Genomic DNA, 20,832 nt, shown 5'->3' on the forward strand with positions numbered 1-20,832 from the left:
TGAAGCAGTAACAGCCAGCCTGTGGCTGAGATTGTGAGCACATTCTTTATCTTATATCGTAAAACAAGGGCTGGGTGATCCTTTACCCTACTAGGATACGGTGAAAATGAAATACAGCAAGGCCATGTTTGTGATAATACTTGAAGGCAGAACATACCCTGAAATGATCTATTTAGTCTTTATCAAGGACTTTATTACTTACTTTATGATAGAGGTTTTGTATTGAATCAGTTCAGTTCAGTTCAGTTGGTCAGTCGTGTGCAACTCTTTGAGACCCCATGGACTGCAGCACGCCAGGCCTCCCTGTCCATCACCAATTCCCAGAGCTTACTCAAACTCATGTCCATTGAGTCGGTGATGCCAATGTATTGAATAGCCATTTCATTTTTATTTCATTTTCCTTTCTTTTCCTCCTCTGTTTTCTCTCCTAGACAGCACAGGGACCACACTGGCAGGATCACCTACTTGCAGGCTTTCTTCTTGCCTGTTGTTCACTTTATTTTAATGGCTTAGCCCAGAGTGAAAGTGTGTAAAAGAGAATGCACGCATTACCCCGAGAATGCCCACCTTCTTTATGGACAAATGCCTATGTTCCTTTAGGGCTTCTCTGGTAGCTCAGTGGTAAAGAATCCTCCTGCCAATGCAGGAGACACAGGTTCAATCCCTGGGTCGGGAACATCCCCTGGAGAAAGAAATGGCACCCCACTCCAATATTCTTGCCCGGGAAATCCCATGGACAGAAGAGCCTGCTGGGCTGCAGTCCACGGGGTCGCCAAAGAGTCGGGCATGACAACAACCTACTTTACTTTGGTGTTGTGTGTGTTAAAAAAAACCACGAAGAGTCAGACACAATTGAGCAACTGAGCACAGCACAGACATGTTACAGAAGCAGTAAGATTCAGTAGTTACAAGGGTGGACTCCCGAGTAAGTAGGTCTGAATTGTGAGAACTTGGTCAAGGAAGTTATCTTCCCCGTGCTTCAGTCCCTTTGTGAAATGGGGTAAGAAAAATATAAGATGAAAAGAGCATATAAATAAAGGGTTAAGAATAATACCTTCTAACTGTTAGCAGTTTTATTTCAATGATTACTAAAATGCAAAGACTGTTGTATCTGAGATTGCTCACTGCTGTAACCCTGTGCCCAGGACAGTGTCTGCCACCAGGTCTCCTGCATTGCAGGCAGATGCTTTACCCTCTGAGCCACCAGGGAAGCCCCAATAAATATTTGTGCAGCAGTGAAAATAAGACATTAACATTATAAGGAAAGTATTGCTCTTTTAAGTTCATTAAATGTTAAGCCTTATTTTCCCAGGAGTAATTTTAGGCACCTCCAGATGCCGCCTACATTATCTTAGCCCAGTAGACTCTGCTGGGCTTCCCAGGTAGCTCAGTGGTAAAGAATCTGCCTTCCATGCAGGAGACTCAAGTTCGATCCCTGGGTCAGGAAGATCCCCTGGAGTAGGAAATAGCAACCCACTCCAGTATTCTTGCCCGGAAAATTCCATGGATCGAGGAGCCTGGCAGGCTACAGTCCACGGGGTCTCAGAGAGTCAGACATGACTGAGCAGACTGAGCACAGAGGCTCTGCAGCTTTAAAATTGTTGCACGCGCACGTGTGCATGTGCTTGTGTGTGTGCACACACACCCACGCCTGTATGAAATTGACAAGCTTAGATTTTCCTCAACATTTAGGCTACTGTTCTGAAATGTATTACACCAGAAGACTACCCTGGCTTGTTATCACTTGTAATGCTTAGGAAACTTTGTTTTAACGTGAATGAGTGTCGCCACAATGTTGAAAACAAAGAAAACTATAAACACTTAAAAAAATAAGTCAGTAAGATACTGGACATAAAAACCATCAATTTTATCTGAAACAAAATCATTGATGATGAAAAGAAATCCTAGGCTTCTCCACACACACACATACAATCCTGTAATTGAAAAATATATTGTCATCTTTGCTGGTGAGGTTTTCCCCCCTCCCACCATCCTTCCCTTCTTCTTTCTCTCTTTCTCTCTGCTTCCCTCCCCTCCCTTCTCTCTCCTTGTTCATAGAATGCCTTTTTGAGGACACATAGATCTTTTCAGAAATTCATTGTCATCTGCTGAATCCCATGTGCTAGCCAGCCTCTGGCCTCCTTGATAGAAGGGAGCAGGTCATTCTTTGCCAAATCTCGTCCGAAGGGGGCAAAGTCAACTTGTGAGCTTCTTATCTCTGAACGCTGCTGCCCTGGTTTCCATCAGATTGTGCCAGGAAAGATGACCTTCCTTAATGAAATGCATGCTGTCTGCTTAGTACTCAGTAGCCTGCTGTGCTTTTAATTAAATGAACCAGTCTTTAAAAACTTGAGTCTTATCCCCGGAGCAGCATGGCACCCACAGTCTGTCCCCAGGTCAGCCGTTCCAGATGGTTACATCCTAGAGCGGCACCCGTGGGGACTGAAGATTGGATCGAAGGGCTTTAGCATGGTGTGATCTGGGCTCATAGTTCTTGGAGCGCTTTCTTTGTGCTTTCAGTCCGGGATAACTCAGCCTTCATCCAGCCTTCCAGTCAGACTTTAGCAAGAAGTTACTCACCATTGTATTTACGTCTACACCTGTGCCCGGGTGTTGTTGTTCAGTTGCTAAGGCGTGTCTCACTCTTTGCCCCTGCCCCCTGCCCCCATGGACTGCAGAATGTCAGGCTTCCCTGTCCTTTACCATCTCCTGGAGTTTGCTTAGACTCATGTCCATCGAGTCAGTGATGCCATCCAACCATCTCATCCTCTGTCATCCCCTTCTCTTCCCACCTTCAATCTTTCCCAGCATCAGGGTCTTTTCCAATGAGTCAGTTCTTTGCATCAGTTCTTCTTTGTGCTTTGAAGACTGCTGCTGCTAAGTCACTTCAGTCGTGTCCGACTCTGTGTGACCCCATAGACGGCAGCCCACCAGGCTCCCCCGTCCCTAGGATTCTCAAGGCAAGAACACTGGACTGGGTTGCCATTTCCTTCTCCAATGCATGAAAGTGAAAAGTGAAAGTGAAGTCGCTCAGTCATGTCTGACCCTCAGCGACCCCATGGACTGCAGCCTTCCAGGCTCCTCCTTCCATGGGATTTTCCAGGCAATAGTACTGGAATGGGGTGCCAGATTAATTCTTTATAAAATTTACATTTGGTCATTAAAAGCATTAATTGAAAATATCTCATCCTTTTCTCTCATTCTCTTTCTTAGAAATAACCTCTAGGTTTTATTGTACTCTCATATATAGTCTATATACACCATGTGCATGTATTTATAAATATCATATTATATACAGTCTTTTGCTACTTGCTTTCTTAAAATATTGGACATCTTTCAATAGACTCAATGCATTTCTTTTGATAACTGCCATTTCTTAGTAAGAATGCAATGTAATTTAACCAGCAATTCTTTTTTCTTTTTCTGTTAGACTTTTGGCCATGCCATGTGGCCTGACCAAGGATCAAACCCATGCCCCCTGCAGTGAGAGTTCAGAGTCTTAGCCGCTAGAGCCCTCAGGAAGTCCCAGCAGTTCCTACTGATAGACATTTAGTTTGTTTCTAGGTTGGATGTTTTGTTTTTGTTTTTTCTTATTATGAGGAGCATCCTTACACAGACCTCCCTGAGTGTCCAAGGGGGACCCATTCCAGGACGTATGGTTACCAAAATCTACAGAAGCTCGAGTCTCTTATGGTAAATGACATCATATTTGCACGTAACCTTCGCAGTTTACATGCTCTGTGCATGCGTGCATACTTAGTCGCTCAGTCGTGTCCAACTCTTTGCAACCCTTTGGACTGTAGCTCGCCAGGCTCCTCATTCCATGAGATTCTGATGAGAATAAGGAGAGTACTGGGGTGGGTTGCTCTTTTCTTCTTCAGGGGATCTTCCAACCCAGGGGTCGAACCTGGGTCTCCTGCACTGGCAGGAGGATTCTTTACCCTCTGAGCCACCAGGAAATCCCCTATAAAGAATGAAACCAAAACACAACGACCAAACCTTGTTGGTATTTTGAGTGATTCCTTTGGGTTGATAGTTACTTTGGGATAATTGACATCTTTATATATTATGTTGTTATAATGTTGTACTGGGCTTCACGGATGGCTCAGATGGTAAAGAATCTGTCTGCAATGCGGGAGACCCAGGTTCGATCCCTGGGTTGGGAAGATCCCCTGGAGGACGAAATGGCACCCCACTCCACTATTCTTGCCTAAGAATTCCGTGGACAGGAAGCCTGGCAGGCTACAGTCCGTGGGGTTGACAGAGTGGCTGACCCACAGTGTTGTTCTACTTCCCGAAGCCGTCTTTTATGCCATACGTGCAGGTTTGGCATTTTCCGTATGCATGTATATGTTCTTCACATAGAGCGCCTATGTATTTCTTTAGTTTGTTTTTATGTTTTAGGTTTTTCAGTGTAAATATTTTCATGTAAGCTTAAGAAATATATTAAAATATGAGATCTCCTTTTCCATTATACTTCCTTTTCCTTTCATGTAAAGGGATTGTTGTTTCCTGCATATTGATTTTGTAACCATCTGCCATACTAAAGCCTCTTACGGTTTCTTCTGCATTTTGCAGGTGTTAAATCACATCATCTGCAAATAGTGACAGTCTTGCCATCCTCTTCATAATACTTGTGTTTTATTCTCTTATCCACACGGCACTTAGACACTAGATTACAGGAGCAGCAGGTGTCATCTTTGTCTTGTGGCCAGCCCTTGTGGGAAATGTGCTGGTGTTCCACCATTGACCTTAACCTTGGCCAGGCAGTGTGGTATTTTAACTCACCTCTGGTATCTCTGACAAATACTTGCCTGTCCTAGACCTGGTTACACGCAACAGACACACCCAGCTGTCTCATTGCTTTTCTCTTACCTAGCACTCAGTTCTCCTTCTAAAGAAGTGACTTCAGCCTTTTGGCCAAAGTCAACATCTTCCAGTAGTTCACCAGACTGACCAACAATGCAAAGGAGAAGAGGAAAGGCACCAGCTTTGTGTTCTCTAGGTCTCTTAGAAAACATGGATCCGTTCCTTTGGCCATACATGTGCCAGTTTACAAAAAAGGTAATATTGTAGACATCAGGGAACTTGATACTTGTGGGCACTGTTGACAATGGAGTGCCCCCAACTGTTCCCACGGCAAGACTGGAAGAGCCCACAGTGTGACCTGGCGACTGTTGGGATCGTGGCAAACAAGCAAGCTATGGGTATGGTTCCTACCAGGACAATTTATGCCCACACTGAGCATATTAGGCTTCCTAAGAGTCTAGATAGCTTCCTGAAACATGGGAAGGGAAATGACTGGAAAAAGAAGAAAGCCAAAGGGGAAGGTACTTGGGTTCAACTGAAGCTCCAGCTGGTTCCACCTGGAGAAACACACTTTGTAGAAACCTGCAAAAAAGGAGCTTGAGCTGCAGGAACCTATTTGCTATGAATTCATGGCTTAATAGGTGTAAAAAAATAAAGGTCTCTGGACTATAAAAAACAAAGAAAAAGAAGTGACTTCAAGAACATTAAAAGCATTTTTATTGTAGTATTGTTGATGTACAATATTATGTAAGTGTACAATGTAGTGATTCACAATTTTTGATGATTATACTCCAGTTGTACTTACTATAAAATATTGTAATTTTTCATGTTGTATTCCTATATTTCTGTATTCCTCATGTTGTCCAGCATATCCTCATAGCTTATTACTTTTACACACAATAGTTTGTACCTCTTAATCCCCTATACCTTTACTGCTTCTGCCTCTGTCCCTCTCCCCGCTGTAACCACTAGTTTGTTCTCTATCTGGGATCGGTTTCCGTTCTGTTATATTCACTAGTTTAACTTTCAGATTCCACATGTAAGTGATACACAAGTATTTCTGTCTGACTTAATTCACTTAGTGCTAAGTGACTTACCCTGCGAGTTCATCTGTGTTGTTGCAGATGGCAAAAATTTCCTTCCTTCTTATGGCTGAGTAGTATTCTGTTGTATACACACGCACCACATCTTTCAAGAACACTCTCTGAACCCTGTGTCTCTGTCTGCACAGTCTGGATGCTGCTGATGGAGCGCCCTGTGTTGATGGAAATCTTCCGTGTCTGCTCTGTCCCACGTGATAGCCGCTGAGCATTTGAGACGTGGGTGTGCCTGTGAAGCTAAATTTTATTTCATTTAAATTAATTAATTTAATTAAAATTAATTTAAATCATGATCAACTATTGAGCACTTAAAATGCAACTAGTGCTGCTAAGGAACTGAGTTCTTAATTTTGCATAAGTTTATTTTTTTTTTTTTTTATGTTAAGACTATGCTGCATGGCACATGGGTTCCTAGTTCCTCGACCGGAGATTGAACCTGTGCTCCTTGCAGTGGAAGCACAGGGTCTTAATGACGGGACCACCAGGGAAGTCCCTTAGTTTAGTTGAAATAGCCACATGTAGCTATTAGCTCCAGCACTGGGCAGCACTGGCTTTTCAGCCCTAAATAACATGAAAGCCTAGGACGTGAACATAGAAAGGACCTGGCGGCTCCCGCTGTGCCCAGAGAGGTGGAGGCTGGCCTCACATCCTCGCACGGCAAGTTCATGATTAAACAGAAGAAGCCAGGCTCCCTCTTCTTGTCTCTGGCTTTTCTCACTGTGCTTGACCCTCCTCTTAACTCCTCACTTCCCACGTCCCTTCTTCAAATGACAGCCGAAGTCCAGGTGTGTACCAACTTACGCACCTTTGATAAACACGTCTTAACCCACTGACTTCTCCACTAAGTCTGGAGAAGTCTGGCTTTGGGGCTGGTGCAGATGTAGAATTTTCAGCTGTGTGGTCTTGCCCTGCAGGGCCAAGGCTCTCTTGTGAGAAGGGCAGGTGCAGTGGGTCCAGGCACTGTGTCTGGCCTCTCTGCCAGTGGGATCAGAACATCCTTAAACACCTGAGGATGTCTAAGATGCTCCAGCATCCTCAGGAACACTCGTTCTGTGCCCTTTCAGTTCACGTTGTCTTCTGGTCCCATCCTTAAAAGACTGTAAACATCAGTGCTTCCAGCATGACAGCAGGGCATTGCTTCTTGCCCCTTGGCTAATCTAAACCTTAAGAGAACTCAGGTCCTGCAAGTCAGGGAGGGGGATAAAGAAAGCAGAGCCTTAGAGAAGGCCCTCAACTGGGGACTCCAGGGTAGAGGGAGGACCCTGAGTCTTGAAGGACCCCACGGCCTTGCTCTTGAGGCCCTTGGAATTCTTCCCGCCTCTGCCAGCCTTTTCTTTTCCCTGGGGGTTCCTGGTCAGTCACTCAGGCTCACTGCTGGGGTCCTCCTTAGATGGCCCCTCTAGCCACTCTTCAACAGAGGCAGGAGGGACCCACCCAGGAAGGAACTCTTTAAAAAAAAAAAAATTTGTTGACATAGTTGATTTACAGTGATGTGTTAGTTTCAGGTATATAGCAAAGCGAATCATATTATATTATATACAAAGCTATATATATTATATACATACATGGAAGTGGCAGTTTAGTCACTAAGTCATGTCTGACTCTTGCAACCCCTTGGACTGTAGCCCACCACGCTCCTCTGTCCATGGAATTTCCCAGGCAAGAATCTTGGAGTGGGTTGCCATTTCCTCCTCCAGGGGATCTTCCCGACCCAGAGATCAAACCCCATGTGTCCTATATTACAGGCAGATTCTTTTCTTTTTTTTAGAAAAGTTGGTTCACTCATTTATTCCTGTAGATCGTAAACTGCCAATATTTTAAAACTATCTGATTAGGTTTCCAAGAACAAATCTGAGACATCCCATGTATCACAACCTTTCCTAAATATAGCACAGAGACTTCAATTTCTTGTAAAACAATGGTTCACCAAAAGGAGCCATCAAGTGTCCATTTAACTAAATTTTGCTTTGCTATATTAAAACATACCAGAATTTTTCTACTTTTTTCATTTGGTTGGGAAGGTTGTTGATAGTGATAAAAATTTCCCTTCCAGGGTTTCTGCATATAAAACTACATTTATATGCAGATATGGATGCAGATTCTGATAGGGATGCTTTAAAAAATTACCCAATTTAAACTCCTTAATTTGTCTAATTAATTACAAAATTATTTAACTTGAAAGGTTAAGACTTAAATTTTCAATCTAAGTTGAAGTTATTTCTTATATTGCTCAAAATGATGTAATTCCAGAACATGGGCTTATCCATGGTTATGAAAGGCTGTTGTTTAAATATATTTACCAAAACAAAAACCACAACAAAAAATTAACTCCCAAACCATTTACATATGTCTTTTATGTATACACATATAAAAAACTTAGAATGGTCCTCAGGCATATGTGAGTTAAATGCAAATTCTAAATTCTGATTGAGTAATGACTATGGAGATTTCCTCCAACATTTAGAAAAACTGTTCTGTAATGCTGAGGAAATAATATACCATGGTATCAAATTCTTTCCTACTGAAGGAGGCAACTACAGAAAGCTTTTATTTGTTCAAAGTAACCAGTGCTACAGATGGAAAAAAAAAAAAAAACCCAATGTAACTTCCCCAATATTACTTCAAAGCAAACATATCAAACCTGATTTTCATTCAGTTCAGTTCAGTTCAGTTCAGTCGCTCAGCAGTGTCCGACTCTGCGACCCCATGAATCGCATTAGAATGTAGTTATTTCTTCACACTAATAAATAAAAAAACCAAGACCCACATTATATATATATATATATATATATAAGGCAATGCAAACAATTATTGAGCCTCATCTTCTGGACAAGAATGCCAAGTTAGTCTCTCTTCATAAAAAGCAATTACAATTTGAGGACACTTCATATTTGCCTCTTTTGCCAGTACCAAGTCTGCCTCATCAGAATCTTTCCATTTCATGAGGAACATTAATTCTCCACTGCCGTCTGTGGCACCAATTATTCGTTCTGGATCAAGACCTCTGACAAAACCTCTCGGTTTATCAGCAGCATCTCTTTTCTTTGATTTGCTATCATGAGATTCACTGTCAGACAAAGATTTTCTTTTTGTTCCATCTTTTTCTTTACCAGCTTTTTGAGGATTAAATGCTTCAGTTAACTCTGGACAATCTAAATTTTCTTCAGGTTCCCGAATACTGTCTGCATCTGTAAACCCCTTCCACTTAAGGAAATACTCCTCCTTCCCGTTCACGACACGGTGGTCCAGTGCTTTTTCTACTACAAATTCTTCAGGTTCTGCCTCTTCAACTGTTTTACTCTTTCCATTTTGCTTCTTTCCCATTTTTTGCAATGTAGTTTTGTTGGAGGCCATTTTTTAAATTGCAGACTTGAAGAGCTATTATTCACTGCCTCTGAGCTGCTCCAGGTCCCGGGTCTGCGGTGTCTCCGGCCCTGCGAGCCTCAAGCTCCAATCACACCCGAGGGGCTACAGGTGGATTCTTTACCGCTGAGCCCCCGGGGAAGCCCATACATACACATATATCTACTCTTTTTTTTTTTTCTTAGATTCTTTTCTCATATAGGCCATTACAGAGTATTGAGTAGCGTTCCCTGTGCTCTACAGCAGGTCCTTATTAGGTACCTCCTTTATTTGTAGTAGTGTGTACGTGTTGATCCCAAATGTTCCAATTTATTTCTCCCTGCCCCTTTACTGGGCTTCCCCCTGGTGGCTCAGACAGTAAAGAGTCACCTGCAATGTGGGAGACCTGGGTTCGATCTCTGGGTTGGGAAGATCCCCTGGAGAAGGGAAAGGCTACCCACTCCAGTATTCTGACCTGGAGAATTTCATGAACTGTGTATAGTCCATGGGGTCGCAAAGAGTCAGACACAACTGAGCGACTTTCCCTTCACATGTATATATATTATCATCTTAGAAAGGCTTCCCTGGTGGCTCAGCTGGTAAAAAATCCTCCTGCAAATGTGGGAGACCTGGGTTCGATCCCTGGGTTGGGAAGATCCCCTGGAGAAGGGAAAGGCCACCGACTCCAATATTCTGGCCTCGAGAGTTCCATGGACTGTATAGTCTTGGGGTCACTGGAAGGAATTCTCCCCTTTCTCTGGTCATGGTCAGCTTAGCCGTTAAGAGTGCAGGACTGCCTGGGGTCCAGCCCAGCTCCGCCCCTCCTTCCACGAGGCCGGGCCACGCTCCACCCGGTCTGTGCCTCGACTTGCCTGCCTGGAAAATGGGGGTGGTCACCCTCAGGGCCCCTCCCAGGGATCCCAGTGAGGAGCGTGTGAGTCCCTAGATGGAGCGAACTCAGAGGGCCTGCCTTGCCAGGACACCCTCCACAGAAAGACATGACAGCTGTCCCCATCCTGAGGGCAGGTGACACCCCCCCAGGCCCGGTCCTCCTCTGCCCCTCAGGGAAGCTCTAGATGCCGACAGATTTAGGGAGCGCTGCCTGGATGTACATGGATGGCTGAACCCCGTGGCTCCTTTCCTGGTTGCATCACACATACAACCCGGCTTGGCAGAGGGGTTGGCTGGTGTATTTGACCGTGGGTCCCAGGCCCCTTGGGGTGGTTTGTCCTGCCCCCATGACCCCCGTTGGAGTTGTTGGGGTGTCAGCTCCTCAGGCGGGAGGAGGGCCTGCCTCCCGGAAGCCTGATCACACCCCCCCACCATGTTTCTCTTTCTTGGCCCAGGCTTCCATGGTGGCTCCGATGACGGCACCCACCCGCAGAGCCTGGCCCCCACATGCTGGAATTTGTGATGAATACATGGCTTGTGTACACTCATCGCAGAGTCAGTAATTTGCTAAAAGGTCAAACTCAGCTTGATCAGAACACAGCATATCTAGGATTCTAGTCCTTCTGTGGATGTTGATACATTTTTTTTCCCCCATGATCAGGGAAAAATCTTGGAGAACTCTCTTAAAATCTGGGTAACTTTTCCTCCCTCTGGGATGATCTTTTCCCCTGCCTCTCAGCACCATCCAGAGAAGGGAAATGGAGCTCCAGTGACTTGAGCTCCACTGTCTATGCAGCACCTACTCTATGCCAATGCCCAGGGCAAGGGGCACACCTGGGGGCGCTGAAGCAAATGCTTGTGTGGTGTGTATTCCATGCCAGGCGCTGTCGTACATGCTTAGCAAAATGGATGGATTTCATCCTCACACAGACCCAGGCGGGAGATGCTGTTCTTGTTCCCATTTGATAGATGCAGTTGCTGAGGCCAAGGAGCCTGCTCATCACTGCACAGCTAAGTTGGGGTGGGGGCAGGACTTGAACCCAGAGTCTGGGTTCTTAACCACTCCCCCCTTACCCTGACTGCCTGTCCGCTCTGGTTCCTCACTTTGGCTGAAGCCAGCATCCCTGGGTAGTACTCACTTGCTGTGAGTACTTTTTTTGTGTGAAGATGCTGAGGCCTGGAGAGTCAGTGTACGGGCCAGTAGCCTGCCTGGGGTTCGGACACCACACCCAAGGCCCTGACTGCAAAGCCCACTCCTCCCTGGCGCCTAGAGGCTTTGCCAGTCCCAGCCCCTGGACTCTGCCCTCCTGCCCCTTCACATCACCCATCAAGCCGAGTGACTTCAAGGGGCTCCAGGCTCTCCTAAAGGGAGTGCCTCTCCGCTCCTCTATCCCACAGAACATTCTCATATTCTTTCTTTTTTTCTTTAGCCGCATCTCTGACTACAAAATTGTTCTGTCTCCCACACGTGTGTTGGCTGGTCATGTTTCCTCTAGCTTATTGCCTCTGGACAGCTCTTATCGTTTGCCTGTTCAGCTGCTGGACTGTTTGTTTTAGGCAGGCCCACTGTCCGACTCAAGGGTCAGGACCGAAATTCACCTGAGTCCATCAGTTGATACATAACATCTCTGCCCCTCTTCTGGCCTGCAGTGACTCTGAAAACAATCACGTGTCCTTGGCGCTGAGTAAGGGGATGAGATGGACCATGTCCATCCCCCAGCCATCCAGCCTCAATCAAAAACCAAGGGTAGGAACTTCCCTGGTGGTGCAGTGGTTAAGACTCCATGCTTCTACTGCAGGGAGTGCGGGTTCAATCGCTGGTTGGGGAGCTAAGATTCTGTATTCCACGTGGTGCAGCCAAAAAAAGGCAACAACAAACAAAAAAACAAGAGTAGAGTGGCAGTGTTTTCCTTGCATGGAGGGCGAGGCTGCACCTGGTTCCTCCTGTCTGGGGCCTGGCATGCAGGAACCTTCCACAGGCATCCATCAAGGGGACAACTGGGCAGCTCCCATGTATTAGATGGGAAGACCCAGGAAAACAGAAACTTCCCAGAACTTCCACAAGAGAGAACACCCACAGCAGTTTTCTTCACGGTTTCCCAGACATTTCCCCATTTCTGTATTCACTGAACCCTATCTCCTGTTCTGAAAACCATGCACACCTGTTCTCTGGGTACATCTCACTGAGGCCCAGTTCCTCCAGTCTCTGGGAGGCTCTGTGTCCATGCCTACAAAACCCACACAGTTATTCCAGTTCAGGCCGCCTCTCCCCACATCCCTTGTCTAAGAGAAAAGCCAAGTGGGTTCACGCACGGGGACCTTCCCATCTATACAAGAGAGCAGTAACACCAGCTTGCTTAGCATCCCTTCAGAACTTCCCTGAAAGGAAGCTCGTGATTTGAGGTCGCTCCTCAGCCCATGTCACCAGCTGAATATTATTCATAATAAGTGTTTTATAATCTGTGATGATGCATCCAGGGATCTGTCCAGCGAGGGTGAGCTTTGCATGTGGTAAACACAGGTTGTGCCTTGTCCAATAGCCATAGGCACTCTGCAAGCACACAGTTGACGGGTGGAGGGTTCATTCGCTTTGTGTCGAAACACACGAAATCGCCAGTATCTGAGCATTTTTTTTTAATCTAAAATTGTTGATGTCACACCTCCCTCTAGGATCAGGTTTCTCGTATGAAACCGTCTCAGTGACCTTCTCTGAAACTGGAGCAGGATCGAGGTCCTCATATGAAGACCCGGTCCATATAAACTCGAGTTACGTTTTATTGAAATCTAGGTGAGGGAAAATTTAGCTCATTTTGGAGAGAAGGCCAGCGCATCCAGCCCTGTCACGTGACTGTGCTTGTGGGCCCCCTGTGTGCCGAAGGCCCCTCTGCTTAGAACCCAGGGCTCGATCCTGTCTTCATGCTCCTGTAAAGTGTGTGCTCAGTCCCTCAGTCTGTCTGACTCTTTCCAGCCCCATGGACGGTAGCCCACCAGGCTCCTCTGTCCACGGGATTCTCCAGGCAAGAATACTGGAGTGGATTGTCATTTCCTCCTCCAGGGGATCTTCCTGGCCCAGGGATCGAACCTGCATCTCCTGCGTTGGCAGGCGGGTTCTTTAACCACTAGGGCCACCAGGGAAGCCGCTCTTCATGCTCCCAGATGCCCTTAAAAGGAGCAGCACCACGGCCCCTTCCCAGGTCTTCCTGGCTCCCAGTCAAGTCAGGCCAGTGAGGTTTTCCTGCGATTGAAGACTGACGTTGCCTAGTGATCGCTAAGTGCATAGAAGTCACATAGGAAAAACTGGTCAGGGACAAGACGGCCTCAGCCCAGAGAATGTTCCTACTTGGGATCAGGAAACACAAGGAAGAGACGATTGGGTTGGGTTCTGTTCATTTTTAAGGCTCTGGATGGCCCCAGAAAGACAGCTCAGATAGAAAAAGCTGGTTGGGGATCTGGTGGATGGGTGTGGGAACAAACTGTCCCACTGTGTTGAAAGTGAAGTCTCTCAGTCGTGTCTGACTCTTTGCGACCCCACAGACTGCATCCCATGGGATTCTCCAGACAAGAGTACTGGAGTAGGTTGCAATTTCCTTCTCCAGGGGATCTTCCTGACCCCGGTCTCCTGCACTGCAGGCAGATTCTTTACCATCTGTGCCACCCGCACCCCCCCAGCATTGTGTTGACCTGCCAACTAATCCTGGAGCTGGGAAAATGGGACTTACCCCTCCCCTCCCCCCCACCCCAAATGTTCATCACCTTCTAATGCGGTGTTGCATGCAGAAGAACAGCAGCCTAAAGACTGATCCTTGGGTTTTATCAAATCTTTTTTTAGCCCCTCAATCGGGGGACAGTGCCAGCTGGGTGTGGCCATGTGCTTGGGTATTATCAGTTCAGTTCAGTTCAGTCACTCAGTTGCAACCCCATGGACTGCAGCACACCAGGCCTCCCTGTCCATCACCAACTCCTGGAGCTTACTTAAACTCATGTCCATTGAGTCAGTGATGTCATCTAACCATCTCATCCTCTGTCATCCCCTTCTCCTCCCACCTTTAATCTTTCCCTGCATCAGGGTCTTTTCAAATGAGTCAGCTCTTCCCATCAGGTGGCCAAAGTACTGGAATTTCAGCTTCAGCATCAGTCCTTCCAATGAATATTTAGAACTGATCTCCTTTAGGATGGACTGGTTGGATCTCCTTGCTGTCCAAGGGACTCTCAAGAGTCTTTTCCAACACCACAGTTCAAAAGCATCAATTCTTCAGCGCTCAGCTTTCGCTATAGTCCAACTCTCGTATCCATACATGACTACTGGAAAAATCATAGCCTGACTAGATGGACCTTTGTTGGCAAAGCAATGTCTCTGCTTTTTAATATGCTGTCTAGGCTGGTCATAAATTTCCTGCCAAGGAGTAAGTGTCTTTTAATTTCATGGCTGCAATCAGCATCTGCAGTGATTTGGGAGCCCCAAAAAATAAAGTCAGCCACTGTTTCCCCATCTATTTGCCATGAAGTGATGGGACCGGATGCCATGATCTTAGTTTTCTGAATGTTGAGCTTTAAGCCATCACCCTGCACTAATGAAGGTGGGGCTTCTTGGGGAGGGAAGCCCGTGCTGAGTGGCTGAGTGGGAGAGAGCTACCTGCAGATGGGGCTGGCAGGGGTGGGGTCCTGGCTCCTCCTGACACCCAGGTGCCATGCCAGCCTGGCATTTCGTCCCACCTCCCTCCGTGCCCACCCCGCTCCCTGGCCCCGATAAGCAGCACTTCTCTTCTGGATGAAAGTTGAGACATTTGGGTGAACTGGGTTGTTTTTCTTGGGTTTCCCGACTCCCCATCATTTTTCTTTCATCTGTTGACACAGGAAGATTAGGTCAAGATGATGAGCTCTGAAAGCCTGGCAGAGGGAGCAAGGGGGTCAGAGAGAGTGTTCCCCACTCTTGATGGTATTTTTACATCTAGAATCCTGGTCTGCTGCAGCTTGCTGTGTAAACCACCTGTGTTGTAGTGGGGATGAAGGGGAGCAGGTGGGTTAGATGAGATGGTGGCTTTTTCTACCAACTTGTGTCCACTGAGGGCCATTTGGGTTTTCATTAAAGACCCTGATGCTGGGAAAGATTGAGGGCAGGAGGAGAAGGGGACAACAGAGGATAAGATGGTTGGACGGCATCACCGAGTCAACGGACATGAGTTTGAGTAACTGGGAGTTTGTGATGGACAGGGAGGCCTGGCATGCTGTGCTCCATGGGGTTGTGAAGAGTCGGACACGACTGAGCGAGTGAACTGAACTGACCTGATCTGACCATCGTTAAGATCCAAGTTGTGGGATCTTGAACCCTTTAAGTAGATTAATTAACTGAATTGGAATTCAGCAGCATTTAAATGACTTAAAACTCTGTTTGGTCTCCAAGTAGTTTGTGTTTGAAGCTCAACTTTGATTTCCATCCCTTTCTTCACACCCTCCAGGGTTCCCCTTGTCCCCAGCGTCCAGGGGCATCCCTGCGTTGACCGGTCCATCTCTGCTGCTCCATGGGTCACCAGGTCTTTGCTCTCGCTCTTCCCTCCTCTTGGAGGAGTTTTCTTTCAGAAAGCACAGCTGGCTTCTCACGTCCTCTGGGTCTTGGCTTACCTGTCATCATCTCAGAGAGCAGGTCCCTGTCCATCCTATTTCAACTGCACAACCCCCGCCTCTGCACATCTTCTGTTCCCCTCACTTGGTTTTCTTTTGTCCTGCTTCTCACACGCCATGTGTCTTACTTATTATTTATCGTCTACTTCTTCCTACCTGCCTGTGAACTGCGCGTGGATGGAGGTTTGTTTCAGGTGGTTCACCACTATGTCTGTGTCCCTTGCTCCTAGAGAGCTGTGCAAGGTACACTGTAGGTGCCTACATCAGTACATATCAAATGAGGAAAGGAATCTTCCAGACAGATTTCCTCTGCCTGGTGTCAGCTGGGCAGCGTCCAGGAGGTAAGCCCTGGGCTCGACTCACTATTGATACCCTGCGCATCGTAAGGAGCTTCCCTGGTGGCTCAGATGGTGAAAAGTCTTCCTGAAGTGCAGGAGACCTGGGTTCAATCCCTTGGTTGGTAAGATCCCCTGGAGGAGGGAATGGCAGCCCACTCCAGTATTCTTGCCTGGAAAATCCCATGAACAGAGGAGCCTGATGAGCTACAGTCCATGGGGTCGCAAAGAGTCGGACACGACTGAGCAACTTCACTTTCACTTGTTCATAAGGAGATAGCTTCTGTGTGTCCTGGTTTCTTCTTCTGAGCCTGCACAGGTGTCACCTGGACACACATTGTAAGCATGTAGCTTGATGAGTTTTTTACTAAATAAGCAAATCTTTATCATCACCTCCCACCCAGATCATAACAAAGAATATTATTGTGCCCAGAAATTTCTAGACCATCCAAATCCAATGGTCCTGATCACTGTATTACACAGCTGTAATTGGCTAGATAGGCTTTATGTCCTCATGAGGACTCAGTTTTTCTTATCCATGAGGTTCCTAGCTTCTCAAGTGTAGGAGATGAGGCCTCTGGTCCTTTTGTAACCCTCCTCGAGGACTTGCCCACAGGGACAGACCAGCCTTAGGCCCTGGCTCTGCCATTGGAGGAAGCGTTGGCTAAAATCCTGTGGTCCTGGCACACCAGAATGCTTTCCGGTACTAGGTACTGGTCAGATGCTGGGTAGGGGGAGGTTTGTTAACCTGATAAAGCATGTGTCAGGAAAATGTGGAGAAAAGACTCCGTCGAAGGGTACAGTTTAGAAAGGGAATTGAGAACATTTTTCCTGGGTTTGAGTTCTCAGCCTCTTTTAGATCAGAGTCCTCAGGTTGCTCTCCTGTGTGGCATGCTCATCAGACATTCATTTATTCATTCGCCCAGCCAATATTTTCTCAACTCTTCTGGCCATATCCTCAGACCCAAGGGAAAACTGAGCCATGCTTTGGCCATCAGGGGATGGACCTTTGCATGGCAGAGACAGCTCTTCTTTTTTATTTATTAAGTATTCTAAAAGTCATTTATTTGGCTGTATCAGTTCTCAGTTGCATCATGCAGGATCGTTCATTGTAGCGCACGGGTTCTTTCACTGTGGCTGGAGGCTTCAGAGCACGCAGGCACAGTAGTTGTGGCACATGGGCTTAGTTGCTCCACTGCATGTAGGATCTTAGTTCCCTGACCAGGGGTCGAACCTGCATCCTCTGCATCTCAAGGCGGATTCTTAACCATTGGACTACCAGGGGAAGTCCTCAGATCATTTTAAAATGTCTTGGTTATAGATTATGATTTCTGCTACAAGTAAAGCAAATGGGGAGCTGTGAGGAGCAGGGACAGGAAGGATTTAATGGGGGCCCAGAAAGTTCTCTGAGGAGATGACGTCTAAACTGAGGTCTGAGGGTGCAAATAGTTCCAGGCAGGGGGGTGGCCGGTGTGGAGGCCTCAGCAGAAAGAACGGGGGACCTTCACACAGGAAGCGGGTGTGAACAGAAAGTGGTAAGCAAAGGAAAATGGTTAAGTATTGAAATCCTGAATACTCATTGGAAGGACTGATGCTGAAGCTGAATCTCCAATACTTTGGCCACTTGATGAAAAGAGCCAACTCATTAAAAAAGGCCCTGATGCTGGAGGATTGAAGGTGGGAGGAGAAGGGGACGACAGAGGATGAGATGGTTGGGTGGATCACCGACTCAATTTACATGAGTTTAAGCAAGCTCTGGGAGTTGGTGATGGACAGGGAAGCCTGGCTTGCTGCAATCCATGGGGTCGCAAATAGTCGGACACAACTGAGCCATTGAACAACAGAGTATTGAAAAGTGTTTGCTGGACTTCTGTATTATTTAGGGCTCTGCAGAGAAGCAGAACTCAGAGGAGAGATCAGTATCTATAGGAAGACCTCAGACAGTGTGGGTCCCATTCCAGACCCTTAGATGTAAAGTGAATTATTGCAGTAAAGCAAGTCACATGAATGTTTTGGTTTCCTGGAGCATGTAAAAGTAATGTTCACATTTCTTTGTAGTGGTAATAATGGTAATAACCGTGCAATACCATTATATCTAAAAAAAAATCATACCCTAATGAAAAAATACTTTTTTGCTAAAAAATGCTAACCATCATCTGAGCCTTTGGTGAATCATAGTTGTAACAATGCAGGTCACCCATCACAGATACTATAACAGACATAATAATAATGAAAAGTTGGCAATATTTCAAGAATTCCCAAAATGTGACACAGAGACACAAAGTGGGCAAATGCTGTTGGAAAAATGGCACCAGTAGCTTGCTGAAGGCAGGGCTGCCACAAACCTGCCATTTCTGAAAAAGTGCTGTGCTGTGCTGAGGAGCTCAGTCTTGTCCCGTTCTTTGTGACCCTGTGGACTGTAGCCCGCCAGGCTCCTCTGTCCACGGGATTCTCCAGGCAAGCATACTGGAGTGAATTGCCATGCCCTCCTCCAGGGGACCTTCGTGACCCAGGGATCAAACCCAGGTCTCCTGCATTGCAGGCGGATTCTTTACCATCTTAGCCACCAGAGAAGCCCTCCCCCCACAAAAAAAAAGTGCAGTCGCTTCAACGTGAAGTAAAATGAGGTCTCCCTGCTCCTGTATGTAGCTTATGTCTGTATGTGAATAGAAGCAAACTAATTTGCATATTCATAGTTATAGCTACTGCTGCTGCAAAGTCGCTTCAGTCGTGTCCGACTCTGTGCGACCCCATAGACTGCAGCCCACCAGGCTCCCCCATCCCTGGGATTCTCCAGGCAAGAACACTGGAGTAGGTTGCCATTTCCTTCTCCAGTGCATGAAACTGAAAAGTGAAAGTGAAGCCACTCAGTCATGTCCAACTCTTAGCAACCCCATGGACTGCAGCCTACTAGGCTCCTCTGTCCATGGGATTTTCAAGGCAAGAGTACTGTAGTGCGTTGCCATTGCCTTCTCCATAGTTATAGCTAGCCATGCCCAGATGTCAACTCCACAGAGAGCTTCCTTGAATCTCTAGGTAAAGCAGCACACAGTCCCCCTGCCCCTTCCCATCTGTCCTCACAGTTGTCTTCAAACAACTGTATAAGAGTCTAAACCATTGCCCTTTCAGGTCACACCACTGGTATTCACTAAAGGCATATCAAAGCATGACCCTCAGATAAGACCTAATGTCACATATCTACACGAGGCTCTGGGGACTCATGCTTGGTGTGTGTTTGATTTTTGTCATTGGCATTCCGGATGCTCTTATGAAGTCTCTGGTGAAAGTTGGGCTTAGAAATCATAGAGGTTTCTTTTCAAAACAGACTGTATCCCCAGGCAGGCAGGTACTTGCTTCTGCAGTACTTTGAGGAAGCTTGGCCTGTGAGCATTTTTAAAAATTTCTAAGCACATGATCCAAAGCTAAAAACAACTTATGATCTTTTCAGTATTTACCTCCTCTGGGCTGATGTCCTCTGCATCCTTTGTAATTTTCCCCCTGCCTGTCCCTAATTACGCCAGCTCACCTAGCAATTTGATGAACATCTTAACGGGTGTTCATATCAACGGGATTATATTTCGTAGGGGAATGTAATTTTCCACTGCAGTCAGCGATGAAAGAAGAGGAGGTCAGTAAAAGAAAACCTTTTACAAGAAGGATGTATTTGAGGAGTTTTTCAGAAGAACACACTATAATTATGAAGTTTTATTTTTACTGAGTATAATTTTTTTAAAAAAACAATGTCTGTTTTCTTAGATTTGGTAGAAGCATCAGGAAAGAGAAATACTTTTGGTATTGAAAGGCTTGTTTTTCATCATTATTTTGCTGTGAGGTTTTTTTGGTGCATTCATCCTGAACAAGAGAGACATTTGGGATATTTCAGGCTAAGTGAGTTTCTGATTTCTCTTTAGGTTCTTAATGTCCTCTGAGAGCCCAGCAGGGATATAAATTGAGATTTCTTGAAATAAGGTATGACTTTTCTACGTCTAGAATTTGTGCAAAGGTGATGTTGCTCAGTTGCTAAGTCATGTCTGACTCTTTTCGACCCCATGGACTGTAGCATGCCAGCCTTCCCTGTCCTGTACCCACTCCCAGAGTTTAGTCAAACTCATGTCCATTCAGTCGGTGACGCCATCCAACCATCTCATCCTGTCGTCACCTTCTCCTCCTGCTCTCAATCTTTCCCAGCATCAGAGTCTTTTCCAATGAGTCGGCTCTTCACATCAGGTGGCCCAAGTGTTGGAGCTTCAGCTTCAGCATCAGTCCTTCCAATGAATATTCAGGACTGATTTCCTTTAGGATTCACTGGTTTGATCTCCTTGCAGTCCAAGGGACTCTCAAGGGTCTTCTCCAACACCACAATTGAATAACATCAATTCTTCGGTGCTCAGCCTTCTTTACAGTCCAACTCTCACATCCATAAATGACTACTGGAAAAACCATAACTTTGACTAGACGGACCTTTTTCAGCAAAGTGATGTGCCTGCTTTCTAATATACTGTCTAGGTTTGTCATAGCTTTTCTTCCAAGGAGCATGTGTCTTTTTTCATGGCTGCAGTCACCATCTGCAGTGATTTTGGAGCCCAAATATAGTCTGTAACTGTTTCCATGTTTTCCCCATCTATTTGCCATGAAGTGATGGGACTGGATACCATGATCTTCGTTTTTTGAATGTTGAGTTTTAAGCCAGCTTTTTCACTTGGCAAAGGTGAAACTCAATAAACTGTTGCCTGGGG

At 46.1% G+C, this 20,832-nt stretch overlaps 1 pseudogene; it reads right to left on the reverse strand.

The window, feature by feature from the left end:
- Positions 1 to 7,621: 7,621 nt before the first annotated feature.
- LOC105004602 lies at positions 7,622 to 9,432 on the reverse strand (annotated as a pseudogene).
- Positions 9,433 to 20,832: the final 11,400 nt, after the last annotated feature.

This window comes from Bison bison, unplaced genomic scaffold (assembly GCF_000754665.1).
Source record: "Bison bison bison isolate TAMUID 2011002044 unplaced genomic scaffold, Bison_UMD1.0 scf7180017864481, whole genome shotgun sequence".
In the NCBI taxonomy this organism is placed as follows: domain Eukaryota; kingdom Metazoa; phylum Chordata; class Mammalia; order Artiodactyla; family Bovidae; genus Bison; species Bison bison.